Source organism: Mytilus edulis, chromosome 12 (genome assembly GCF_963676685.1).
Source record: "Mytilus edulis chromosome 12, xbMytEdul2.2, whole genome shotgun sequence".
NCBI classification, from domain to species: domain Eukaryota; kingdom Metazoa; phylum Mollusca; class Bivalvia; order Mytilida; family Mytilidae; genus Mytilus; species Mytilus edulis.
This window is the reverse complement of record NC_092355.1, coordinates 60,011,721-60,036,483: the sequence shown is the minus strand read 5'-3', so window position 1 is coordinate 60,036,483 and position 24,763 is coordinate 60,011,721. Positions and strand designations below refer to the sequence as shown.

The 24,763-nt window shown below is 35.2% G+C and overlaps 1 protein-coding gene across 1 annotated transcript in view; it reads left to right on the top strand.

Moving 5' to 3' along the window:
* Nucleotides 1–263: 263 nt before the first annotated feature.
* LOC139498900 (uncharacterized) overlaps nucleotides 264–24,763 on the top strand; it is a 105,099-nt gene continuing 80,599 nt past the window's right edge. The window contains exon 1 of the mRNA XM_071287490.1: nucleotides 264–407. The gene's annotated coding sequence lies outside the window, so the exon portion shown is untranslated. The remainder of the gene's footprint in view (nucleotides 408–24,763) is intronic.

Sequence of the window (24,763 nt, the reverse complement as noted above, 5' to 3'; positions counted from 1 at the left end):
TTGTATATATTTTAGTTTGTTTACATAATTTGATGAATATAACTTATTTGGTGAATAATTCATATATACTTTGTAAATAGAACATTTCGTATCCAGTATCAAACTGGTTACGAACCTGGTATTTTAAAGTAGAAATAGACACGCTTACCCAAACTCCGAAACAGTGGTGACATCTGGCTACGCTTCTTTGTAGAGAAAGGGAAGTATGACCCGAACGATAACGCTGTATGGAGTTTGACGCTTACCCTGTGTACACGTTACACATTTGAATGGTATTTTATTGCAAACTAGAGACCCGTATGTAAAAATGACTTCGCGACAATCGGTTATGTCTGTGTGATTATATATGAAACAAAAGTGGAAATTCTTTTTAACAAACAGGACACTATTTTTAAAACATTTAAAAGGTAATTTTAACTAATTCTGTTATGTATATTTATATATAATGATAAAATATCCAGACAGTAATTGAATTATCGTATATTCTTTATTGTTTTTATTTAACGTTATATGATACAGATTCGTTAACATGGGCGTTTCCGTTATCAGAGTCGGATTTAGAGGGTTATTCAGGGGGCCCGCCCCCCCCCTTTTGTGGGAAAAATTTGGTTGATTATATAGGAAATCACTGAAGCATGACCCCTCTTATGCAGTCAGCGCCTTCCCCCCCCCCCTTTTATGAAAATTTCTGGATCCGCCACTGGTTAAAGTAAAAAATTGTCTTTCTAGTATTTTTTTTAATTTTTAGCTGCCGGGAACCCTGCTGTTATATGAGTCTCTCTGAACCCCCACCCTTTTCGAAAGTCTTGGATCCGGATCCAGAAATTTTCAAGAGTAGGGGCCCACTGACTGCCTTCGAGGGAACCCGCTCAAGTCATGCGTCAGTGATTCCCAATACAATCAACAATTTTTTCCAATAGAAGGGAGGCGACCTCCCTGGCCCCTCTAAATCCGCCTCTGTGCCACTGGTGAACGGTCTCATATGTTACACATAGATGCCACACCTTTTTCAGACCTCGTTAGGAAATTAATAGTAATGCATTGTTAATCGCATTTGTAACAAGTAAGCATACTCTTTTGACCAATTTTTATACGTTTCGAGTGATTATTTTACTAAGTTATTTAACTCAATTCACAATAAATCAAATAAAAAAGATGGACTTCTTAATACAACCTGTTTTGCAAGATGCACACATTTATTCGTTTAAAGAAACTTATTTATAAACTAGTTTAACAGGTTTTTCAATCGTGTTTGGTTACCGTCTCGTTTAAAAAATGATTCGATTGGTTAGTACATGTAGTAATAGCTATTAATTTAGTATTCTTTCAATCGGTATTGCTTACAAACTGAGGTAATTTGATGGTCCATCTAACAAAGAAGTAAACATAACTTCCTTCTGTATTGTAATGTACACGCACAGGTATCTATTGATTATAACATAATTATAAAAATGATCCAGTCAGGTGAACTAGTAAGACACAAGTTATTGGTTTATTTCTATATGACAAAAGTTAAACACCTATTAAAATTACACAAGAAGTAAAACTTTCGACACAGGTAATTATTCGTTTCCTAGCTTAGGAAGGACAATGACAAAACAAAACTTAAATTTTTGCCGAGCGTATCGAGGCAAGGACGTATAACTAACTAATATACGTCCTTGATCGAGGTGAAAAAAAAATTGAGGTAAAATTATCGAAATATTCTCTATTAAGCTGAGGACAACCCATGCTTTGCAAATTTAAGGGGGTGCGCACGCCGGCCACGCCCGCCTGAATCCGTCCTAGGTCTTTTGTCTCATTTTTTGGTAAAATTGGGTCAAAAACTGAGTTTAGAAAAAAAGTGTGTTTGTAAACGTTACATTAATTTCTGGACCTATGGCCGGTCTAGCTATGAAAATACGGACAGTCAAACTCATCATAGATACCAGGATTGAAATTTCATATTTACGCCAGACGCGCGTTTCCTTTACAAAAGACTCATAATGGACGCTCGAATAAAAAAATGTTAAAAAGGCCAAATAAAGTACGAAGTTGAAGAGCATTGAGGACCAAAATTCCTAAAAGTTTTGCCAAATATAGCGAATGTAATCTATTCCTGAGGTAGAAAAGCCTTATTATTTCAAAAATTCAAAATTTTGTTAACAGTAAATTTATAATTATGAACGTATCAATGATAACTCAAGTCAACACAGAAGTGCTGACTACTAGGCTGGTGGTTCCCTCGGGGAAATAAATCTCCACCAGCAGTGGCATTGACCCATCATAGATACCAGGATTGAAATTTCATAATTTACGCCAGACGCGCGTTTCGTCTACAAAAGACTCACCAGTGACGCTCGAATAAAAAAATGTTAAAAAGGCCAAATAAAGTACATATTTGAAGAGCATTGAGGACCAAAATTCCTAAAAGTTTTGTCAAATACAGCTAAGGTAATCTATTCCTGAGGTAGAAAAGCCTTAGTATTTCAAAAATTCAAAATTTTGTTAACAGTAAATTTATAATTATGAACATATCAATGATAACTCAGGTCAACACGGACGAACAGACGGACGAATGGACGGACTAACGGACGAACTAACGATCGGATGCACAGACCAGAAAAAATAATGTCCCTCTACTTGGGCACAAAAAATACATGTGTTTGGAAAAGGCGGGAGGGTAAAAAAAAATGCCCAATGATATTCCGGAATTCGCCTACTAATACCACTTTGATTGCTGATTAAAAAACTCTTTTGTAACATACACATTTAGGAGTGTGGTTTCGCATTTTGGTCCCTGTGGATTTTTCAAATATATATGGAAGTTAGTGTGCAATAAAATTCATTTTTAGACAGCTGAGTAGTAATTTAGCCTTCAAAGTTGGTTTATAAGAACATCAAGAATATGTTTTAGATTTATTTCCCCGAGGGTATCACTAGCCCAGTAGTCAGCACTTCTGTCTGTCCCGCTTCAAGTTTAAGTTTTTGGTCAAGGTAGTTTTGATGAAGTTGAAGTCCAATCAACTTGAAACTTAGTACACATGTTCCCTATGATATGATATTTCTAATTTAAATGCCAAATTAGATTTTTGACCCCAATTTCACGTCCAACTGAACATAGAAAATGATAGTGCGAGTCGGGCATTCGTGTACTATGGACTCATTCTTGCTTTTCTTTTAATTTAAATTACTTTCGTGTTTTTATGTGTTATACTTGCATAGGTATACTAGAAACAACGTTCGTTCAGGAGCCTGTAATTCTGTGGTTACCGTTGTCGTTTGTTTATGTATGTACCTGTCCCAAGTCAGAAGCCTGTATTTCTGTGGTTGTCGTTTGTTTATGTATGTGCCTGTCCCAAGTAAGGAGCCTGTAATTGTGTGGTTGTCGTTTGTTTATGTATCAGGAGCCTGTCATTCTGTGGTTGTCGTTTGTTTATGTACCAGGAGCCTGTAATTCTGTGGTTGTCGTTTGTTTATGTCTGAGCCTGTACCAAGTCAGGAGCCGGTAATTCTGTGGTTGTCGTTTGTTAATGTATGTGCCTGTACCAAGTCAGGAGCCGGTAATTCTGTGGTTGTCGTTTGTTGATGTATGTACCTGTACCAAGTCAGGAGCCGGTAATTCTGTGGTTGTCGTCTGTTTATGTCTGTACCTGTACCAAGTCAGGAGCCGGTAATTCTGTGGTTGTCGTCTGTTTATGTATGTGCCTGTACCAAGTCAGGAGCCGGTAATTCTGTGGTTGTCGTCTGTTTATGTCTGTACCTGTACCAAGTCAGGAGCCGGTAATTCTGTGGTTGTCGTCTGTTTATGTCTGTACCTGTACCAAGTCAGGAGCCGGTAATTCTGTGGTTGTCGTTTGTTGATGTATGTGTCTGTCCAAAGTCAGGAGCCTGTTATTCTGTGGTTGTCGTTTGTTTATGTATGTGCCTGTCCCAATTCAGGAGCATGCAGTTCTGTGGTTGTCTTTGTTTATGCATATGTATGTGCCTGTACCAGTCAGGAGCCTGTAATTCTATGGTTGTCGTTTGTTTATGTATGTGCCTGTCCCAAGTCAGGAGCCTGTAATTCTTTGGTTGTCGTTTGTATATGTATTTGCCTGTACCAAGTCAGGAGCCTGTAATTCTGTGATTATCGTTTGTTTATGTATGTGCCTGTCCCAATTCAGGAGCCTGTAGTTCTGTGGTTGTCTTTGTTTATGTATATGTATGTGCCTGTACCAGTCAGGAGCCTGTAATTCTGTGGTTTTCGTTTGTTTATGTATGTGCCTGTCCCAAGTCAAGAGCCTGTAATTCTTTGGTTGTCGTTTGTTTATGTATATGTATGTGCCTGTACCAAGTCAGGGGCCTGTAATTCTGTGTTTGTCGTTTGTTAATGTATGTGCCTGTTCCAAGTCAGGAGCCTGTAATTCTGTGGTTGTTTGTTTATGTATGTGTCTGTCTCAAGTCAGGAGCCTGTAATTCTGTGGTTGTCGTCTGTTTATGTATGTGCCTGTCCCAATTCAGGAGCCTGCAGTTCTGTGGTTGTCTTTGTTTATGCATATGTATGTGCCTGTACCAGTCAGGAGCCTGTAATTCTATGGTTGTCGTTTGTTTATGCATGTGCCTGTCCCAAGTCAGGAGCCTGTAATTCTTTGGTTGTCGTTTGTATATGTATGTGCCTGTACTAAGTCAGGAGCCTGTAATTCTGTGATTGTCGTTTGTTTATGTATGTGCCTGTCCCAATTCAGGAGCCTGTAGTTCTGTGGTTGTCTTTGTTTATGTACATGTATGTGCCTGTACCAGTCAGGAGCCTGTAATTCTGTGGTTGTCGTTTGTTTATGTTTGTGTATGTGTCTGTACCAAGTCAGGAGCCTGTAATTCTGTGGTTGTCGTTTGTTAATGTATGTGCCTGTTCCAAGTCAGGTGCCTGTAATTCTGTGGTTGTTTGTTTATGTATGTGTCTGTCTCAAGTCAGGAGCCTGTAATGCTGTGGTTGTCGTCTGTTTATGTATGTGCCTGTCCCAAGTCAGAAGCCTGTTATTCTGTGGTTGTCGTTTGTATATGTATATGCCTGTACCAAGCCAGGAGCCTGTAATTCTGTGGTTGTCGTCTGTTTATGTATATGCCTGTCCCAAGTCAGGAGCCTGTAATTCTGTGGTTGTCGTCTGTTTATGAATGTGCCTGTCCCAAGTCAGGAGCCTGTAATTCTGTGGTTGTGCGAGTCGGGCATTCGTGTACTATGGACTCATTCTTGCTTTTCTTTTAATTTAAATTACTTTCGTGTTTTTATGTGTTATACTTGCATAGGTATACTAGAAACAACGTTCGTTCAGGAGCCTGTCATTCTGTGGTTACCGTTGTCGTTTGTTTATGTATGTACCTGTCCGAAGTCAGGAGCCTGTATTTCTGTGGTTGTCGTTTGTTTATGTATGTGCCTGTCCCAAGTAAGGAGCCTGTAATTCTGTGGTTGTCGTTTGTTTATGTATGTGCCTGTCCCAAGTCAGGAGCCTGTATTTCTGTGGTTGTCGTTTGTTTATGTATGTGCCTGTCCCAAGTAAGGAGCCTGTAATTCTGTGGTTGTCGTTTGTTTATGTATGTGCCTGTCCCAATTCAGGAGCCTGTAATTCTGTGGTTGTCGTTTGTTTATGTATCAGGAGCCTGTAATTCTGTGGTTGTCGTTTGTTTATGTCTGAGCCTGTACCAAGTCAGGAGCCGGTAATTCTGTGGTTGTCGTTTGTTTATGTCTGTACCTGTACCAAGTCAGGAGCCGGTAATTCTGTGGTTGTCGTTTGTTGATGTATGTGTCTGTCCAAAGTCAGGAGCCTGTTATTCTGTGGTTGTCGTTTGCTTATGTATGTGCCTGTCCCAATTCAGAAGCCTGCAGTTCTGTGGTTGTCTTTGTTTATGCATATGTATATGCCTGTACCAGTCAGGAGCCTGTAATTCTATGGTTGTCGTTTGTTTATGTATGTGCCTGTCCCAAGTCAGGAGCCTGTAATTCTTTGGTTGTCGTTTGTATTTGTATGTGCCTGTACCAAGTCAGGAGCCTGTAATTATGTGATTGTCGTTTGTTTATGTATGTGCCTGTCCCAATTCAGGAGCCTGTAGTTATGTGGTTGTCTTTGTTTATGTATATGTATGTGCCTGTACCAGTCAGGAGCCTGTAATTCTGTGGTTGTCGTTTGTTTATGTATGTGCCTGTCCCAAGTCAGGAGCCTGTAATTCTTTGGTTGTCGTCTGTTTATGTATATGTATGTGCCTGTACCAAGTCAGGAGCCTGTAATTCTGTGGTTGTCGTTTGTTTATGTATGTGCCTGTTCCAAGTCAGGAGCCTGTAATTCTGTGGTTGTTTGTTTATGTATGTGTCTGTCTCAAGTCAGGAGCCTGTAATTCTGTGGTTGTCGTCTGTTTATGTATGTGCCTGTCCCAAGTCAGAAGCCTGTAATTCTGTGGTTGTCGTTTGTATATGTATGTGCCTGTACCAAGTCAGGAGCCTGTAATTCTGTGGTTGTCGTCTGTTTATGTATGTGCCTGTCCCAAGTCAGGAGCCTGTAATTCTGTGGTTGTCGTCTGTTTATGTATGTGCCTGTCCCAAGTCAGGAGCCTGTAATTCTGTGGTTGTCGTTTGTTTATGTATGTGCCTGTCCCAAGTCAGGAGCCTGTATTTCTGTGGTTGTCGTTTGTTTATGTATGTGTCTGTCCCAAGTAAGGAGCCTGTAATTCTGTGGTTGTCGTTTGTTTATGTATGTGCCTGTCCCAATTCAGGAGCCTGTAATTCTGTGGTTGTCGTTTGTTTATGTCTGAGCCTGTACCAAGTCAGGAGCCTGTAATTCTGTGGTTGTCGTTTGTTTATGTATGTGCCTGTACCAAGTCAGAAGCCGGTAATTCTGTGGTTGTCGTCTGTTTATGTCTGTACCTGTACCAAGTCAGGAGCCGGTAATTCTGTGGTTGTCGTTTGTTGATGTATGTGTCTGTCCAAAGTCAGGAGCCTGTTATTCTGTGGTTGTCGTTTGTTTATGTATGTGCCTGTCCCAAGTAAGGAGCCTGTAATTCTGTGGTTGTTGTTTGTTTATGTATGTGTATGTGCCTGTACCAGTCAGGAGCCTGTAATTCTGTGGTTGTCGTTTGTTTATGTCTGAGCCTGTACCAAGTCAGGAGCCTGTAATTCTGTGGTTGTCGTTTGTGTATGTATGTGCCTGTACCAAGTCAGGAGCCGGTAATTCTGTGGTTGTCGTCTGTTTATGTCTGTACCTGTACCAAGTCAGGAGCCGGTAATTCTGTGGTTGTCGTTTGTTGATGTATGTGTCTGTCCAAAGTCAGGAGCCTGTTATTCTGTGGTTGTCGTTTGTTTATGTATGTGCCTGTCCCAATTCAGGAGCATGCAGTTCTGTGGTTGTCTTTGTTTATGCATATGTATGTGCCTGTACCAGTCAGGAGCCTGTAATTCTATGGTTGTCGTTTGTTTATGTATGTGCCTGTCCCAAGTCAGGAGCCTGTAATTCTTTGGTTGTCGTTTGTATATGTATGTGCCTGTACTAAGTCAGGAGCCTGTAATTCTGTGATTGTCGTTTGTTTATGTATGTGCCTGTCCCAATTCAGGAGCCTGTAGTTCTGTGGTTGTCTTTGTTTATGTATATGTATGTGCCTGTACCAGTCAGGAGCCTGTAATTCTGTGGTTGTCGTTTGTTTATGTTTGTGTATGTGTCTGTACCAAGTCAGGAGCCTGTAATTCTGTGGTTGTCGTTTGTTAATGTATGTGCCTGTTCCAAGTCAGGAGCCTGTAATTCTGTGGTTGTTTGTTTATGTATGTGTCTGTCTCAAGTCAGGAGCCTGTAATGCTGTGGTTGTCGTCTGTTTATGTATGTGCCTGTCCCAAGTCAGAAGCCTGTAATTCTATGGTTGTCGTTTGTATATGTATGTGCCTGTACCAAGTCAGGAGCCGGTAATTCTGTGGTTGTCGTCTGTTATGTATGTGCCTGTCCGAAGTCAGGAGCCTGTAATTCTGTGGTTGTCGTCTGTTTATGTATGTGCCTGTACCAAGTCAGGAGCCTGTAATTCTGTGGTTGTCGTTTGTATATGTATGTGCCTGTACCAAGTCAGGAGCCTGTAATTCTGTCATTGTCATTGTATTATGTGCCTGTACCAAGGCAGGAGCCTGTAATTCTGAGGTTGTCGTTTGTTTATGTATGTGCCTGTACAAATTCAGGAGTCTGTAATTCTGTGGTTGTCGTTTGTTTGTGTATGTATGTGCCTGTTCCAAGTCAGGAGCCTGTAATTCTGTGGTTGTTTGTTTATGTATGTGTCTGTCTCAAGTCAGGAGCCTGTAATGCTGTGGTTGTCGTCTGTTTATGTATGTGCCTGTCCCAAGTCAGAAGCCTGTAATTCTGTTGTTGTCGTTTGTATATGTATGTGCCTGTACCAAGTCAGGAGCCGGTAATTCTGTGGTTGTCGTCTGTTTATGTATGTGCCTGTCCCAAGTCAGGAGCCTGTAATTCTGTGGTTGTCGTCTGTTTATGTATGTGCCTGTCCCAAGTCAGGAGCCTGTAATTCTGTGGTTGTCGTTTGTATATGTATGTGCCTGTACCAAGTCAGGAGCCTGTAATTCTGTCATTGTCATTGTATTATGTGCCTGTACCAAGGCAGGAGCCTGTAATTCTGAGGTTGTCGTTTGTTTATGTATGTGCCTGTACAAATTCAGGAGTCTGTAATTCTGTGGTTGTCGTTTGTTTGTGTATGTGCCTGTACCAAGGCAGGAGCCTGTAATTCTGTGGTTGTCGTTTGTTTATGTATGTGCCTGTACCAGTCAGGAGCCTGTAATTCTATGGTTGTCGTTTGTTTATGTATGTGCCTGTCCCAAATCAGGAGCCTGTATTTCTGTGGTTGTCGTTTGTTTATGTATGTGCCTGTCCAAAGTCAGGAGCCTGTAATTCTGTGGTTGTCTTTGTTTATGTATGTGCCTGTCCAAAGTCAGGAGCCTGTAATTCTGTGGTTGTCGTTTGTTGCTGTTTTACGTTTATTGTCTTGTACATAAATCCGTTAGTTTTCTCTTTTAAATTATCTTCTTAAATTTGTCATTCCAGGGCCTTTTAAAGATGACAGTGGATATTTTGCCGGCAGCGGCAAAATAGAAAACATTGTTTCTTTTTGACTCTGATTAAAATAATTCAAGCCGGCAAAATAGCATATTTTTTTTAGAAATGGCCATCTTACCGTCACTGGCAATATAGTGAATTTAAACTGAGACTACTATAACACAAATTTTTATAGTAGTCTCAGATTTAAAGAACTGACTATTATTTCAAAAGCAAATTTAAGTACTGAAACATTTTTGATTTTTGAAGCTTTGTGAATGATTTTGTTATATTGTACATTTAACCTTTTGTTTTGACCCCACTAGACAATATAACCAGACATAGCAATCCACACTCATTTAGGCAGATCTATACAAACATCTAAAGACAGTTATCAATATTCATTTTATCCACGTACAGTTATAGATCGGAATCGCCTGCGTCATGCAGTACAGTACAGGGATTCAAGAGTATGCATGATCCCAGGATCTTCTCTCATCCCTATTTTCTATCCTTATATAATTGTTATCAAATGTATATAAAGTTTGGCAGTGGCTATTTGACCGGCACCGGCCAAATAGCAAATTTGCTATTTAGACGACTCTGAATAAAACTGTTCATTGTTGTGATTAGTAGAGAATAAAAAGCCTAATAATAATAATTTAAAATCATTTTATCACAATATCAAGCATTAATAAAAATACAGTACAGTACAATCAAAAATAAGATATTAAAGATTTTCATAAATAAATAATTTATAACTTTATAATACTAGTTAAAAGCATGAAAACACATTTGTAAATACATTATTAAATATATTTTTTTCTAAAATATTTCTAAAATAGTTGATTTTCAAATCTATGTAAAATTTATGGTTTAAATATCCTGCCAGTGATAAAAATAGTGTTATGAAAAACTACATCATAAGACAGACATGACAGACAATATTAATAGTTGTTTGCTATGAATTTCAAATGGACACATAATTTAACATTTGCAATTGTTCAAAACCAATTATTTGCCTTTGGAAGATTGTTTTGGTCTAGCACAAGATAAATGCTGCCACTCAAAACAGGAACTACACATTACATTGGCTTCCTTTGAATCTACATCGTGTGTGCATATGTTACATATATGTAGATAGGGTTCTTTTTCTTCTCTTTTCATACATTCTAAATAGCCAGGGGTGTAGCTAGGCCATGTATCATACATACATAATGTGTACGCAAGTCCCAAGTCAGGAGCCTCTGGCCTTTGTTAGTCTTGTTTTATTTTAATTTTAGTTTCTTGTGTACAATTTGGAAATTAGTATGGCGTTCATTATCACTGAACTAGTATATATTTGTTTAGGGGCCAGTTGAAGGATACGGAAGCCGATAAGGGCCATTCAAAAAAAAAAAAATTATGTCGTAATTACGACATAGCATGTCGTAATTTCGACATAACATGTCGTTATTACGACATCGCTATGTCGTAATTTCGACATAACATGTCGTTATAACGACATCGCTATGTCGTAATTTCGACATAACATGTCGTTATAACGACATCACTATGTCGTTAAAACGATGTCGTTAAAACGACATAGCTATCGCTATATATAAAAGAATATGTATTATGATTGCCAAGAGACTAAATGACACAGAAATTAACAACTATAGGTCATCATAATGCCCCCAATAATTAGAAAAGCCCCACATAGTCAGCTATAAAAGAGGGAGGAAAGATACCAGAGGAAGAGCCCCCGAAATGCTGTGTGGCAGACAGTGTTATAATTAATTATTAGCTCCCTTGGTAAAACTCCAAATTTTATATTTAATGTATTTCATTGTTAAATAATTTACATGAAGCTTAATAAGTACATATTTGTGAATTGCATAGACTTTGCTATTTGAATTCATTGGTTAAAGATATTTATTTATATTGTAAAGTTTAATATTTGCATCGTCGCAAAATCTTTGGTTACCTTCTTTGAATAGATTCAGTGAGAAACTTATATATTTTATGGATCCCATGTCATTATTATTATACCGACCTGACCGTGTGTGTTAGGTCTAACGATCATTCCTACCAAGGCAAGTCAAGCTGTTCATCTCCCTACAAATAAGTGCAAACTTATAGGCTTTTTGTTAAAAGTTTGAATTGAAGTCTTGATTGCTCTATTTCTACTTTCAAACGTTGGGCACGATGTTCCTACAACGCCTAGGATTTAAAACAGAATCTTCGAAATTTCATTCGCAAAACAAAATAAAAATAAAAATGTTAGAAAACACGAAACAATATTGTAACAAATTCAGTATATGTTTTAAATTATGTTTTTACAGCTCTTGATCATATACTAAGTAATATCTAGTTTATTTGAGGATTAAAATAAGAAAGCTATGTGAAAAAACGGATGTCCAACGTTACATTTAAGAAAAACTGTTTTAACTCTTATGTATAGTGATCCTATTTCTTATTCTCTGATCTTCTTGATTCTTGGCAGGAACAACGACATGTGTTGGTTCTCTGTGCCGTTAAAGCCGTTATTTTGCCAAATTTCATTTGACTCGGTGGCTGCATATTAAGCTGGAATAAGAAAAATGTCCAACGACGTTTTTCATTAACTCAGCATCTGAAAGTGAATTTTATAAGTAGATATAGCAGAAAATGAATTAAAAGAGTAAGACAATAATAATATCTAACAAAAGTACAAATATTTGCCTCATGTGAGTTCAAATATTGCTGATTCAATAAAATCTTCTCTACACAGTCGTTTTTCAAACGGTAGCCATTTTGTCCAAGTTGATATTTCATTTTTCAAATCAGTTAACGCGTATTTTTTATAATTGAAAAGAACAAAAGTTAGATACACGAAGAGTAAAAAATGCCAAGATTCTTTTCTTATTACCTACATATTTGGGTCTTAAAGGAATAAAATGCTTCCACACATTACAAAACGGTAGCCAATTTGTCCAAACGTCTGAAAACGCCTAAAATCCTAAAGACGCTAATTTCCGACGTTACATGTGCTAAAGTTTCAATTAAATGTTCAGGATAATTAAAACAAATCATGTTATGAAATTTGGAAAAAGAGGTTGATGATTGCTGCCGAAAAAAAAAGAATAATGCATGTTGCTATAGACTCCGCCCGGGGACATAGGTTCGACACAGGTTAAATTTTGTAATTTTTATTAATCGTTTATAGCTTTTAACGATTTATTTAAAAGAATTGGGAAATGGGGAAAACATCCCATTACATGAACTTCGTCCAACTTTTGCAAAGACAAATTAGAGACACCAAGACAGTCTCTAAATGTAAAATGCGAATTGAAATTTATGTTACGGAAGTACTCCGAAATAGATCATTTAAAGTCGTCACTTCAGTAAGGTGCAATCACCAATATTAAAAGACTTAATACCAGTTCACGGAATGTTTTACTTCGCGATTTGTCCTGCTATTCATGTTATAACAGTCGTGATGAAAATAATTCCTGTACTAGCGAAGCCGGAACTTTTTGTCAATATAAACTTGTGCATGAAATGGAGGTAATTGAAAGACGAATCCCAAACAGCAACGAAAACCGTTTCATCGAATTGATAAAAACCCGGGATTATATTTGCCGTTTTCGCGGACGATCCAGGAGTAGATTACTATATTTTAGAATGTGTATCAGAAGTTAAACGCTATATATGACTTGGGAAATAATTCTCAAGCCAAGGTTCAAGTAATTGAAGGGGTGTATTTCGACAACTTATTTGCCAGGGAAAATACAAATTTAACCAAGGGTAAAAATGTTCGATTTACTTGCAGAGTGTCAGATATATTTGTATTGATTGAATTAAGATATAGAAATTTTACAATGACAGATGATATGCACCTTGAAAGTTAAACATCCTATGATAAAACAAAAATATGGAAAACCGTATACATGTACTTCCGTCCCATCTTTCCTTCCTACATTACTTGCGACAGTACTGCATTTTTAGTTGAAATAACTTAAAGGGTAAACATTATTAAATCGATTTCCACAACTCGAGGTAATGTTTTATAAAATGACATCACAAAACGAACAGAACCAGAATCAACCAACAATATGAAAAAACCGAATAAAACCGAATAAAAATTAGACGAAGTCACAAACCCTCTTCGACACCGCAATGTGAAAGTGTAACGTCGTGTTGTAGGAATGTCGTGCCCAACGTTTGAAAGTAGATATAGAGCTATCAATACTTCAATTCACCCTTATTACAAGAAGCCATGTAGTTTGCGCTTATATAAAGGGAGATGGAATGATTGGCATGCAATGTCAGTCCTCATATATTTCCACGTCTTATTTGTCTATTTCAAAGTTGTCAGACTGAAGAGCCCTTCCACGGCAGGTATCTTCTAAAACTTAAATGGGATTTTAAAAATATATAAGTTTCTCACTGAAGGTATCCAAAGAAGGTAACCAAAGATTTTGCGACGATGCAAATATTAAACTTTACAATATAAATAAAAAACCTTTAACCAATGAATTCAAATAGCAAAAGCTATGCAATTAACAAATATATACTTATTAAGCTTCATGTAAATTATTTAACAATGAAATACATTAAATATAAAATTTGGAGTTTTACCAAGGGAGCTAATAATTAATTATAACACTGTCTGCCACACAGCATTTCGGGGGCTCTTCCTCTGGTATCTTTCCTCCCTCTTTTATAGCTGACTATGTGGGGCTTTTCTAATTATTGGGGGCATTATGATGACCTATAGTTGTTAATTTCTGTGTCATTTAGTCTCTTGGCAATCATAATACATATTCTTTTATATATAGCGATAGCTATGTCGTTTTAACGACATAGTGATGTCGTTATTATGACATGATATGTCGAAATTACGACATAGCGATGTCGTTATAACGACATGTTATGTCGAAATTACGACATAGCGATGTCGTAATAACGACATGTTATGTCAAAATTACGACATAGCGATGTCGTTATAACGACATGTTATGTCGAAATTACGACATAGCGATGTCGTAATAACGACATGTTATGTCGAAATTACGACATGCTATGTCGTAATTACGACATAATTTATTTTTTTTGAATGGCCCTTATCGGCTTCCGTAGAAGGACGCCTCCGGGTGCGGGAATTTCTCGCTACATTGAAGACCTGTTGGTGACCTTCTGCTGTTGTTTTTCTATGGTCGGGTTGTTGTCTCTTTGGCACATTCCCCATTTCCATTCTCAATTTTACTCAAAGCCGGGTGTAAGTCATGCGTCGAGGGTTCTTTGGGCCGCTCAAGGCCCCCAGAAGCTCTGGTGTTAATAGTGAAAATTCCTGCGTTCTCGCGATTTCCTTGAACTTAACATGACCTCACAAAAATCATATTTTCAGCAGTTAAAAATCAACTTTTGAAACTTAATATATGATAAATAAATTTGAAGAATATTTTTTTTTAGAGAAACACAAACTTCTAATGTATATTGGGTTGAACTAGATTGGATAATAAAGAACAGCATCTGTGCAACTTACATGCTATTTTATAAATGAGAAAATACATAAATATAATTCTAAAAATCAAAAACCATTTCCTTTCCTTTCTTATACAGAAAAAATATGTGTCTGGTGATTTTTTGATTTTTTTACAGTTCATGTTCAAAAGACCAAACCAGATAATCGCTTGATTATAATTGTATTTCTCAAGTCTTCTCATGGTACTAAAAGACAATAATATTCTGCCATTGCATCGGCAACACAATCACATCTGGTTCTGTAAATGAAAAGAGTATACTAGTTTCCCGAATGTAGTATAGCTACAAAGTGACTATTATCATATTTGTAATTTTTTTTTTAAGTTTAAGTGTTTATATGAACAACAGTAACAAAAGTTTTTAAATAGAAAATTTTGATATTTAATTGTTATTCTTAAATTTTAATTCCAGTGAGATATAATAATTTAATCAGAGCCGGCTAAGTAGCAAATTTGCCATTTTGCCGGTGCCGGTCAAATAGCCACGGCCATATGTATATGTATGTATGTACTCGAGATTCCGTCAATTAAGACGCACCCCTTGATTGACTGCAAAGGTACAGCGGATCCATGTACACACCCTTAGGATTAATGGAGATGTGTTCTTTACAATATTATCCCACCACCCGAACAATCCCCACTCAACACCGTCCGCCCAAGGGAGCGTGTAGGACACCGGGAAGTCTATTATTATGGTGGAGGAAGCCGAAGTACTCGGAGAGAATAACCGGGCCACTCGTCGGAAACAGACAACCAGAGAGATATCAGAAGATCAAGTTGATCTCCAGGTCAAAGTAGGGGACAACTTTGACCAACCGAGGCCCCCAAAGTACCCATTCTAGTTTAAACTCCGGTCTGCCGGGGTACCACTGACTGGATGTGTGTGAGAGGGTGAAAATTACCCTTCTGATGTACTGATATTTTTAGCACCCCGAGTGAGAATCGAACTCGGGACCTTCAGCACTGTAGCCATCGGTCTTAACCACAAGACCACGAACTCACACAGAGTTTTATCTAAATGTTATTTTTCAAATATTACTTTATTTGTACATACATTATATATATATTTTGATTTTTGGTTTTGTTTGATTTTTTTCTGGTTACCTTGTAAATTATAGAAATTTGTATAGTCGACTCCCGGCGAATAATCTTCAATAATTGAAAAGGTGGGGCGCGCGAGACCATTTTCAGGACGCCGGGATTGGCCGATTTTAGCAACGGGAAATTGGGATTGCCTTGTTTAAAAGATCGGGAATTCGGGATAGAAAAACACCGGGATACGGAAAACCCGCTTTTTAGCCATGGGAAATCGGGATTTTTATGTTGAAATATAACGGGATTGACAAAAAACTGTACCTTGGACAGATAAAAGTGCCATTTTCATTATACTTCAATCAGAATCGCATCTAGAAACATAGTAGATCCCGATCTTATTGTTATTTTCTGCTCGTTTTTTTTTTTAAAGTAACCGTAGCAAGTGCCATATTTAATATCCACTGTACGCGAATGAAATGCTAATCAAAATTCATGATAAATGTCTAATCTCCTTGGTATTAGTGTCGCTCTGATTTAGAGGATCCGTATACCCAAAGAGGGTGGTCAGTAAAGTTTTTTTTTCGTGCAACATGTTTTGCCATTTTTAATTTCAACCTTCCGTAAAAAAAGTGCGTGCTTCACTGTGAAATTGGTAAAAACGGCAACGTGCAACGTGCAAGCATTTTTTTATTTTTCGTTCATCGTGAAATTGGAATTTTATTTCGCGTTTGTCCGTGAACATACTAATGCCTGTTTACAACCCTTCCCAAAAGTTACTTGATTTGGATATTTTCAATAAGAGTAAGATTATGTAAGACCTAAAAAAAAACACATGTGTTTCCGGTACCCCTATACTAGTATATACCTTCCCTACTTTTAAGTACCTATAATCTAACTCTACTCTTAAAAGGTTTTTGGATGTTATGTGGACAAGCACTTATAAAGTCAGAATTTTTCTCCCATATGAACCAGTCAAAAACGTTTGAAAAAAAAAACTATTTTGCTTTCCTACCGATCCTAATTTTTTAGGGGATGTTACCTGAAACACATGTATTTTTTTCTTGGTCTTACTACACAGATAATTTCACAGACACAGTCTTCTCTACACTACAAACCATTAAAAGTCTGAAATGGCCTATATCTGTACTCGACTGTACTGATTTTTACTCGACCAGTCTGAATTCGTCTGAGATTTACTTGATAATACTCGACTGTAGTCTGAACCATACTTAACAGTCTGAATGTGTACTTGACCAGTACTTAACCATTTTATACTAGTCTGAACCGTACTCGACCTAGTCTGAACCGTACTTGACCTAGTCTGAACCGTACTGGACCTAGTCTGAACCATACTCGACCAAGTCTGAACCATACTCGACCAAGTCTTAACCATACTCGACCTAGTCTGAACCATACTCGACCAAGTCTTAACCAACCTAGACCTATTCTTTGTATCTATCAACTGAATTTTATCAATTTAGGATTTTTTTAAAATAAAAATGAAATTTTAACAACAAATTGAAATTAAAATTTCAATAATCAATCATAATATAACGTCAACACAATATTAATCAACACTTATGTAAAAATATATATCAACTTTTAAAATATAACTAAAACAAGCTGATCACATAATCTAAAAAAATGAATTGTGACTTACAAATGACTAATATTTTCAATATTTATTCAAAATTTTATGAATACTTCGGAAGTATTTTATGGTAACTGGACTATTTTCACCATTAACTTAAACCTAGTAAAGATTTAGTTGAGTTGAATTAATAATGCAGTGAATGTTTTTTTTTATTAATATATATATAAAATAGTATATAAAACAACTTAATAAATTTAAAAAAAATGAGAGCTTAATTGTTTTGTTTTATTAAACCAAGAATTTAATGTAATCATGATAATAGAATTTCCATAGCAATCCTTGATAACCTTTTTAAAAAAAGAAATGTATTCCAAAGTAACAGTAAAAATTTATTTCAATTAATTTAAGTAATTTTTTTGTCAAATTAACATGGCATACAGAAAGTACTTTAATATGTTCTAATTACCTCAATACATGTGTGTTTTACAGGTAAATAGAAAGCCCTATTTTCTTAAATTCGTGTATTACTTTTCTAGTACATACATGTATATTTGAAAGGCCTTGTTATTTAACTTAAACAGGATGTTGCAATTTTGAATCAATGTTATTTAGAATTTAATACCTTTGACCAGGTGTGATCTTATTTATGAGTTTGCCACAAGCAGAGGTTATTCTTTATATTTCACCACTAATCAGAAAAACAATTTTATTCATTTATTTAATATTATCCCTTTTTGATATAAGTTTTATATAATATATTTTTTTCCATCCTAAATATAATCATAGATATATTTCTAATATAAGGTTAATTTTTTTTATAAATTTTGTTGGCTGTTGTTGTTGTATATGTCATTAAATAGAAATTTATTTTAACAGTTAAAAAAGTAGAGTTTTTTGGTCTAGTATGGTTCAGACTGGTCGAGTACTGTTCAGACCTTTGGTTAAGTATGGTTCAGACTGGAAAAATAGGTCGAGTACAAGTCGAGAATGGGTTAAGACTGTTTCAGACTGGTCTACTAATAGTTCAGACTATTTTCAACGGCAAAGATAAGGGTCAAGTACGATTCAGTACAGTCAAGTATGGTTCAGACTGGGGTCGAGTAATGTCAAGTAAAAGTCAGACCAATTCAGACTGGTCGAGTAAAAATCAGTACAGTCGAGTACAGATATAGGCCATTTCAGACTTTAATGGTTTGTAGTGCTATGATCGAATATCATATAAAAATATTGACGGCATTCTGCAATTTTGAAGAAAACAAATACCCCAACTTGACGTGTTTAAAATGTACGTACTGCATATATTGGTCAAAACGCACAAATTGAAAGCAAATAATTAAGAACAATATTACTCAGAGGGTTTAATTTTTAAAGTTTACCAGGACGGCCTCCTTTAAAAGTTGTGTCAGATGTGTCTATTCGTTACCTAAAATTGTGGAGGACCTCTTTAATAAATAAATGATGATTTCTTGTTTATCGGGATAGGGATTTTTAACAAAATATGTCCGGGATTTCGGGATTTTCTGATATTAAAACCGGGAAATCGGGATGAGACCCCCTCTAGCCCCCCCCCCCCTCATTGAAGGATCGCTAGAAACTGAAAGAAGAAGACTGCCATATCGTAAGAATTTCCGGAAACAAGTCCCGAAACGAGCTGTATATTATGCGCATTAGTTTTCGCGCCCCCTGTCACAAATATATGTTTCCTGTTACAAAATACGAAAGAAAGGACAACGGTTTGGTCAAATATACTCAAAGACATAACCATGATATTGCGACAACTCTAAGAAGTAGGTTTAAATAAGACGTGTATTTTGAAAATGGTCCCAGCAAGCAGTGGCGGATGCAGGAATTTTCGAAAGGGGGGGTGCTAGCCCAGGGCAAAGGGGGGATGGGGGGGGGGGGGTGCAAAACATATGTCCCGATTCAAATGCATTGATCGGCCAAAATAAAGGGGGGTGCGCTCCCCCGGAACCCCCCCCCCCCTCTGGATCCGCCACTGGCAAGGTCCCCACAAGTGTGGATAGGCCACTTCACGGTTTTTAAAATAGTGCAGCCATGTTGAATAATGGGTAGATTTTCATAAGATAAATCTGAGACTACTAGAGAAAAAAAAATGATTTGGAAAATACGGAAAACATCATTTAAACTGAACAGTTGGTTGGAAACATGCATAGGATTTTCTGTACTTCCATCTCAAGCTATCAGACTTGGGCATCTGGCAGTCATCTGAACTATTGTGGTTCATCATTACAAATGGACAAAAATAGCTGTATTTACACCTCAAAAACTACTCTTGAGTGCAGACTAACCTGTCCAGTTGGAAAAGTTGTAAGGCCTAGGCCAAGTAAAATAATATGTGTGTTTCCTGTTGCATCTTTGAATAAAATAGGGTACAAATTGGAAATTAGTATGGCGTTCATTATCACTGAACAGCAACTAGTATATATTTGTTTAGGGGCCAGCTGAAGGACGCCTCCGGGTACATGATATCGGGATCGTTCGCCCTGATTACATGTTCGCCCTAGTTTCGTTCGCACTGAGTTTGTTCGCCCTGGTAATCTGTTCGCCCTGGGTTCGTTCGCCCTATTTTCATTTATGATATGTACAATGTATACGTTACATTAATGAAAGAAATATATATTTTTATACTGCAATCAGCTATTTTACTATACAGAAAAAGCTATACGTATAAACGTTAGCTTTATACGTCAATGACCTCAACTAACCTATAATTAGCCCTGCCTTCTTACCAGAACTACTGTATTTCATCAACAACGTTACGTCACAACAATGACAACGTGTAGTAACAATGGTCAAACTTTTATGAATTTAAACTTGTTATGTCTTTTTTAATTAATCAAAGTTTTATTGCACTTTTGCTGTTAACAATTTACTCAATCTGCAGCTTCAATTAAGTATCCCTTAAATTAGTCATTGAATATTTAGGGAAAAATATTCAATAAGTATATCTATAAAGTTAGTTGTATTTATTACATACATAATAGCAGTTCTACATAGTATAATTTCATACCGGAATACGGTACGTTTCTTAACCTAAACTGTATATGATTTATTTATTGAAGCTTCACTGAACCGTAAAATTGATGATGATCGGATCATCCTTGATACTGACAGCATGACTTTTCAGCCGACAGTAGAATTTCGAAATTTTTTGTTAGTTTACTCCGTGTAATTATGAAAAGGAGTCTTAAATGATTAGGTAAGACCGTTGTTTTTTCCACACATTATTTGAACAACATATTTTTTTCAGTAAATGGTATTTTTTGCGATCAAACCAAAGATCAAGAGAAAAGATCAAAATTACACGTGGTATAATTAACGATACATGAATGCAGTATCCAAGCATTGTATTGTGTAAACTAATAACAGTATTAATTCAGTGTAGCTATAATAGATATGATAAATTATATATAAACATAATAAAAGAGTAGAATAGCGAATTTCATTTGATGCATAAATTGTATCACCTGACCGGACACATGCATGTCATGTGCAGTCATGAACTAACTAGGTCACAGCTTGAATTCATTCACAATTATAGAAATTCGAAATATTCCAAAGTTTTAAGTATGATTCTCTTATTTTTTTTTCCTCTAATTTTATTTATGTTAATTATGTCCCTGATTTCATTTTGGAATATTTTAAAAATATCAATGACCTTGTCTTTCTTGTCAGACATGTAATATGCTTTATAAATTGAAAAGTAAATTATAGTTAATAAATAGTTCATATCAAAATAATCTTCATCTTCAATTTTATAGCCAGTTACTAAACTTTCAAGACTGAATATATGCTTTTCAACTTTTAATAGTGCTAAAAGCTGTTCAACTTTGTGCCAATACTGAACATTATATGAACAGGAAAAAAAGAAGTGTTCATAATCATCATGTTGTTTACAATGGAAGCACAAACTACTCGGTACTATTTTCCATTTATAAAGTAATTCATTACAGGCTAATATATAATGCATTATTTTCCATTTAAACATTTTAAATTTGTTGTTTTCAAGGTAGTTAAAAATAAAGTTGAATGTGGATTTAAATTTTGTTGACATTTTTTTATGCAGAATTCTTTCCCATATTAAAAATCCTGTTGGTTTATCATTTGTAAATTGACTTTGTAGGGACGTGTATATTTCTTTGTTGCTCGAGTCTGGTGAAATTTCATGTTTTAGTAGGATATTTAAGTTTACTGATTTCTTTATATTGACATCAGTTTTATAAAAGCTTTCTTGTTTTAAAATATTTTGCCAGTGCTTTGGTATAGCATTTTTTACTAAAGAAAATTCTCTAATCCAATCTTGTTTATTCTTAAGATTTTTTAATACAGTTTTTGATGAGATGTGTCCGTTTTCGTCTATTATATTATTGATGTACAAAATATTACTGCTAATCCAATTTTTAAAAAACAGACATTTCCCATTTTCTTTGATAAGATTATTTGCCCATATAATTTGTTTTCTAACTTCAAGAAAGTTTTTAGGGGTGATAGTTTGACCTCCTTTTACTTCTACCTAAGTTTTAATTAATTGTTTATAGAATTCTGGCAAGAATATATACTCTATTTTATTAAGCAAATTTACATTTGTTAAATTCATTCTGAATAAAAGAAAATCTTTCCCAAATTTATTAAGATAAAATCTTGGAATAATTTTCCAGTTATCATTTTCGTTTTTTATTAGTTTTGAAACCCATCTAATTTGCAAGGATTTTATATAGGAGTCTAAATCAATCATTTTTAATCCTCCGTCAAGGTATGGCTTACATAATATAGAGCGTTTAATTCTGTCTTTTTTCCGCTCCATATAAAATTATATATTAAATTTTTGAACTTTTGTTTTATTTCATGTGTTATTATCATACATGATGCTGTGTATGTTAGGTTTGGTAAAATTAGGGACTTTACTACAGTAATTTTTCCTATTAATGTTAAGTTTCGTTTGTTCCATCCTTGAATCAATTTTTCACATTTATCTATTTGTTTCTCTGTGTTTAATTTTTGACATTCTTGATAATTGTATCCAAAGTATATTCCTAGACTTTTAATGTGGTCTTGTTTCCAGTTTATATTTTCAAATTTATCTTTTGACTTTTTAAATTTGCCAAGCCATAAGCCTTCTGTTTTGTTTCTATTCAGTTTGAGCCCAGAAAGGCTTCCAAAAGTTTCAATGATATTAAGGGCAATACTTATATCTTTGCGTGTTTTTAAAAACAATTGAGTGTCATCTGCCAGTTGACATATTTTTAGTGAGCAAGATTTTCCATCTAATTTGATTTCAAATCCTTTTAATTCTTTATTTTCTCTTAATTTTATTGCCATTATTTCAACACACAATACAAAAATTAACAAGGATAACGGACATCCTTGTCTAATTTCACGAAATGTATTGAAGGGGGCAGACACCCATCCATTATTTAAAATACATCCTTTTATGTCTGTATACATAGTTTCAACCCATTTTATGAATTCTTTTTTAAAACCAAATTTTTTTAAAGATTCAAACATAAAGCACCACTCAAGTGAGTCGAAAGCTTTAGTAAAGTCTAAAAATAAAATTGCACCATCTACATTAAATTTTTCAGAATAATCAATAATGTCTTGGATTTGTCTTATGTTAAAACCTATGTATCTGTTTTTTATGTAACATTTTTGATCAGAGTGAATAATTTTTGGTAGTACTGATTTTAATCGTTGCGCTAAGGCATAAGCTAGTAATTTAACGTCATAGTTTAATAATGTAATAGGTCTATAGTTATCAAGGGAGAGGGGATCATTTTTTTTAAACAAAAGAGATATGGCTCCAATTTTTTGGGAATTTGTTAATTCTCCTTTTTTATAGCAATAGTTGAAAACTTGTACTATGAAATCTTTAATCTGTTCCCAAAATTTTCTATAAAACTCCACGTTCAGTCCATCCAGCCCTGGGGCCTTGTTTAATTTCATCTTAAATATAGCCTCTGTGCATTCACTTATAGTAATTTTTCCCTCGCATGTATTACTTTCAGATTCATTTATTATTTTACTTTCTTTGATAGTTTCAAAGTATTGTTTTACCTTTTCTGTATCAGGTTTTGTTGAAGTATATAATTTAGTATAATAATTGACTTCCAAATTTAGTATTTTGTTTTGGTCATATGTTACTTGATTATTTTTATCATACAGTTGAGTTATAGTTTTTTTACTTTGTCGCGTTTTTTCTAGACCAAGAAAAAAATATGTGTTTTTCTCCCCTTCTTCTAGCCATTTTACGCGTGATCTAATTTGATTTCCTTTAATTTTTTCATTATATAAACTTGCTAATTGTTTTTCAATGTTTTTTTTTAGGTTGACTTTCTTCTTATTTATATAATTATCACAATCAATTTCTTCAGATAGGGTTTTTAATGTGTTTTCTAAGATTTCAATAGTATCTTTTTTTATATTCGCCTTTAATTTACAGTATTGGATGGTATAATCCCTTACCTCAACTTTAAAGTTATCCCATAAAATATCTAGGTTGAGAGATGTTTCTGATTTTATTTTATATTTATCAATCAATTTTGAAATAATTTTTTGGTACTGTTCATCATCCAGGATGCTGCTATTTAATTTCCAGTAACCTCGCCCTTTTGAGTTTCTATTTATGTTGATTTTTAATGAAACAGCGTAATGATCAGTGTGTTGTAGAACTATTGGTCTTATGTCGCATGTAATGCAATTTTTTTAACTTCATCACTTACTAAAAAGTAATCAATTCTTGTAGATTCTGATAAGTTTTTGCTTCTCCAGGTAAATTGGGTTTTATTTATGTTTTTTCTTCTCCAGACATCAGTGAGTTTAAGATTCTTGATTAACATTTTAAGGTTATAAACTTGTTATGTCTTCCAATTGGTAATTTATATACCATGTTTATTAAATGTTATTAATTAAGTTCTTTTTCCCTTTCTTATTCCTTAAAATGTCAATGTCTTTCCGCCGGGACTACGCTCATAGGGAAATAGTTAATACCCCAAAATGGTACCCCATGAGGGAAATTCCAAACACTTTTTTTTAACAACAATTTGTTACATATTTTTTTTATTTTTTAATTTTTTATCGATTTCAGTATATTAAGGACAATATACCTATAGTGTCTTGTAATATGAAATTAATTTGTTTTCGGCACGAAACGGGAAAATGCTCGGTACAACCTCGCATTTCCCCCGTTTCTAAGCCTCATACAAATAAATTTCATATTTCAAGACACTATACGTATATACATGTATATATATTGTCTAAATATATATATATAAAATTTATGTATATGGACCATAATTTGGTATTCGGCCTTTGGTTTCTTTTTGTATCCTTTTTTATAAGTTTTAAAACTTTAACTTTTATTCTGTGGGTTGTGTTGGTGTTAGAATAGTATTAATGGAACAATTGAGTTTTTCAAGAAAAAATTAATACATTTTGATTCACCGTTTACGTGACAGGAAACCACACAGGAAACCAATCTTTATTTTGTTTATTTTGCACAATATATTTCAAAAGACATAAATGAACACCATTACTAGTGTTACTTGCTTCATGTTAATATTTAAAATCTATTTTCAATG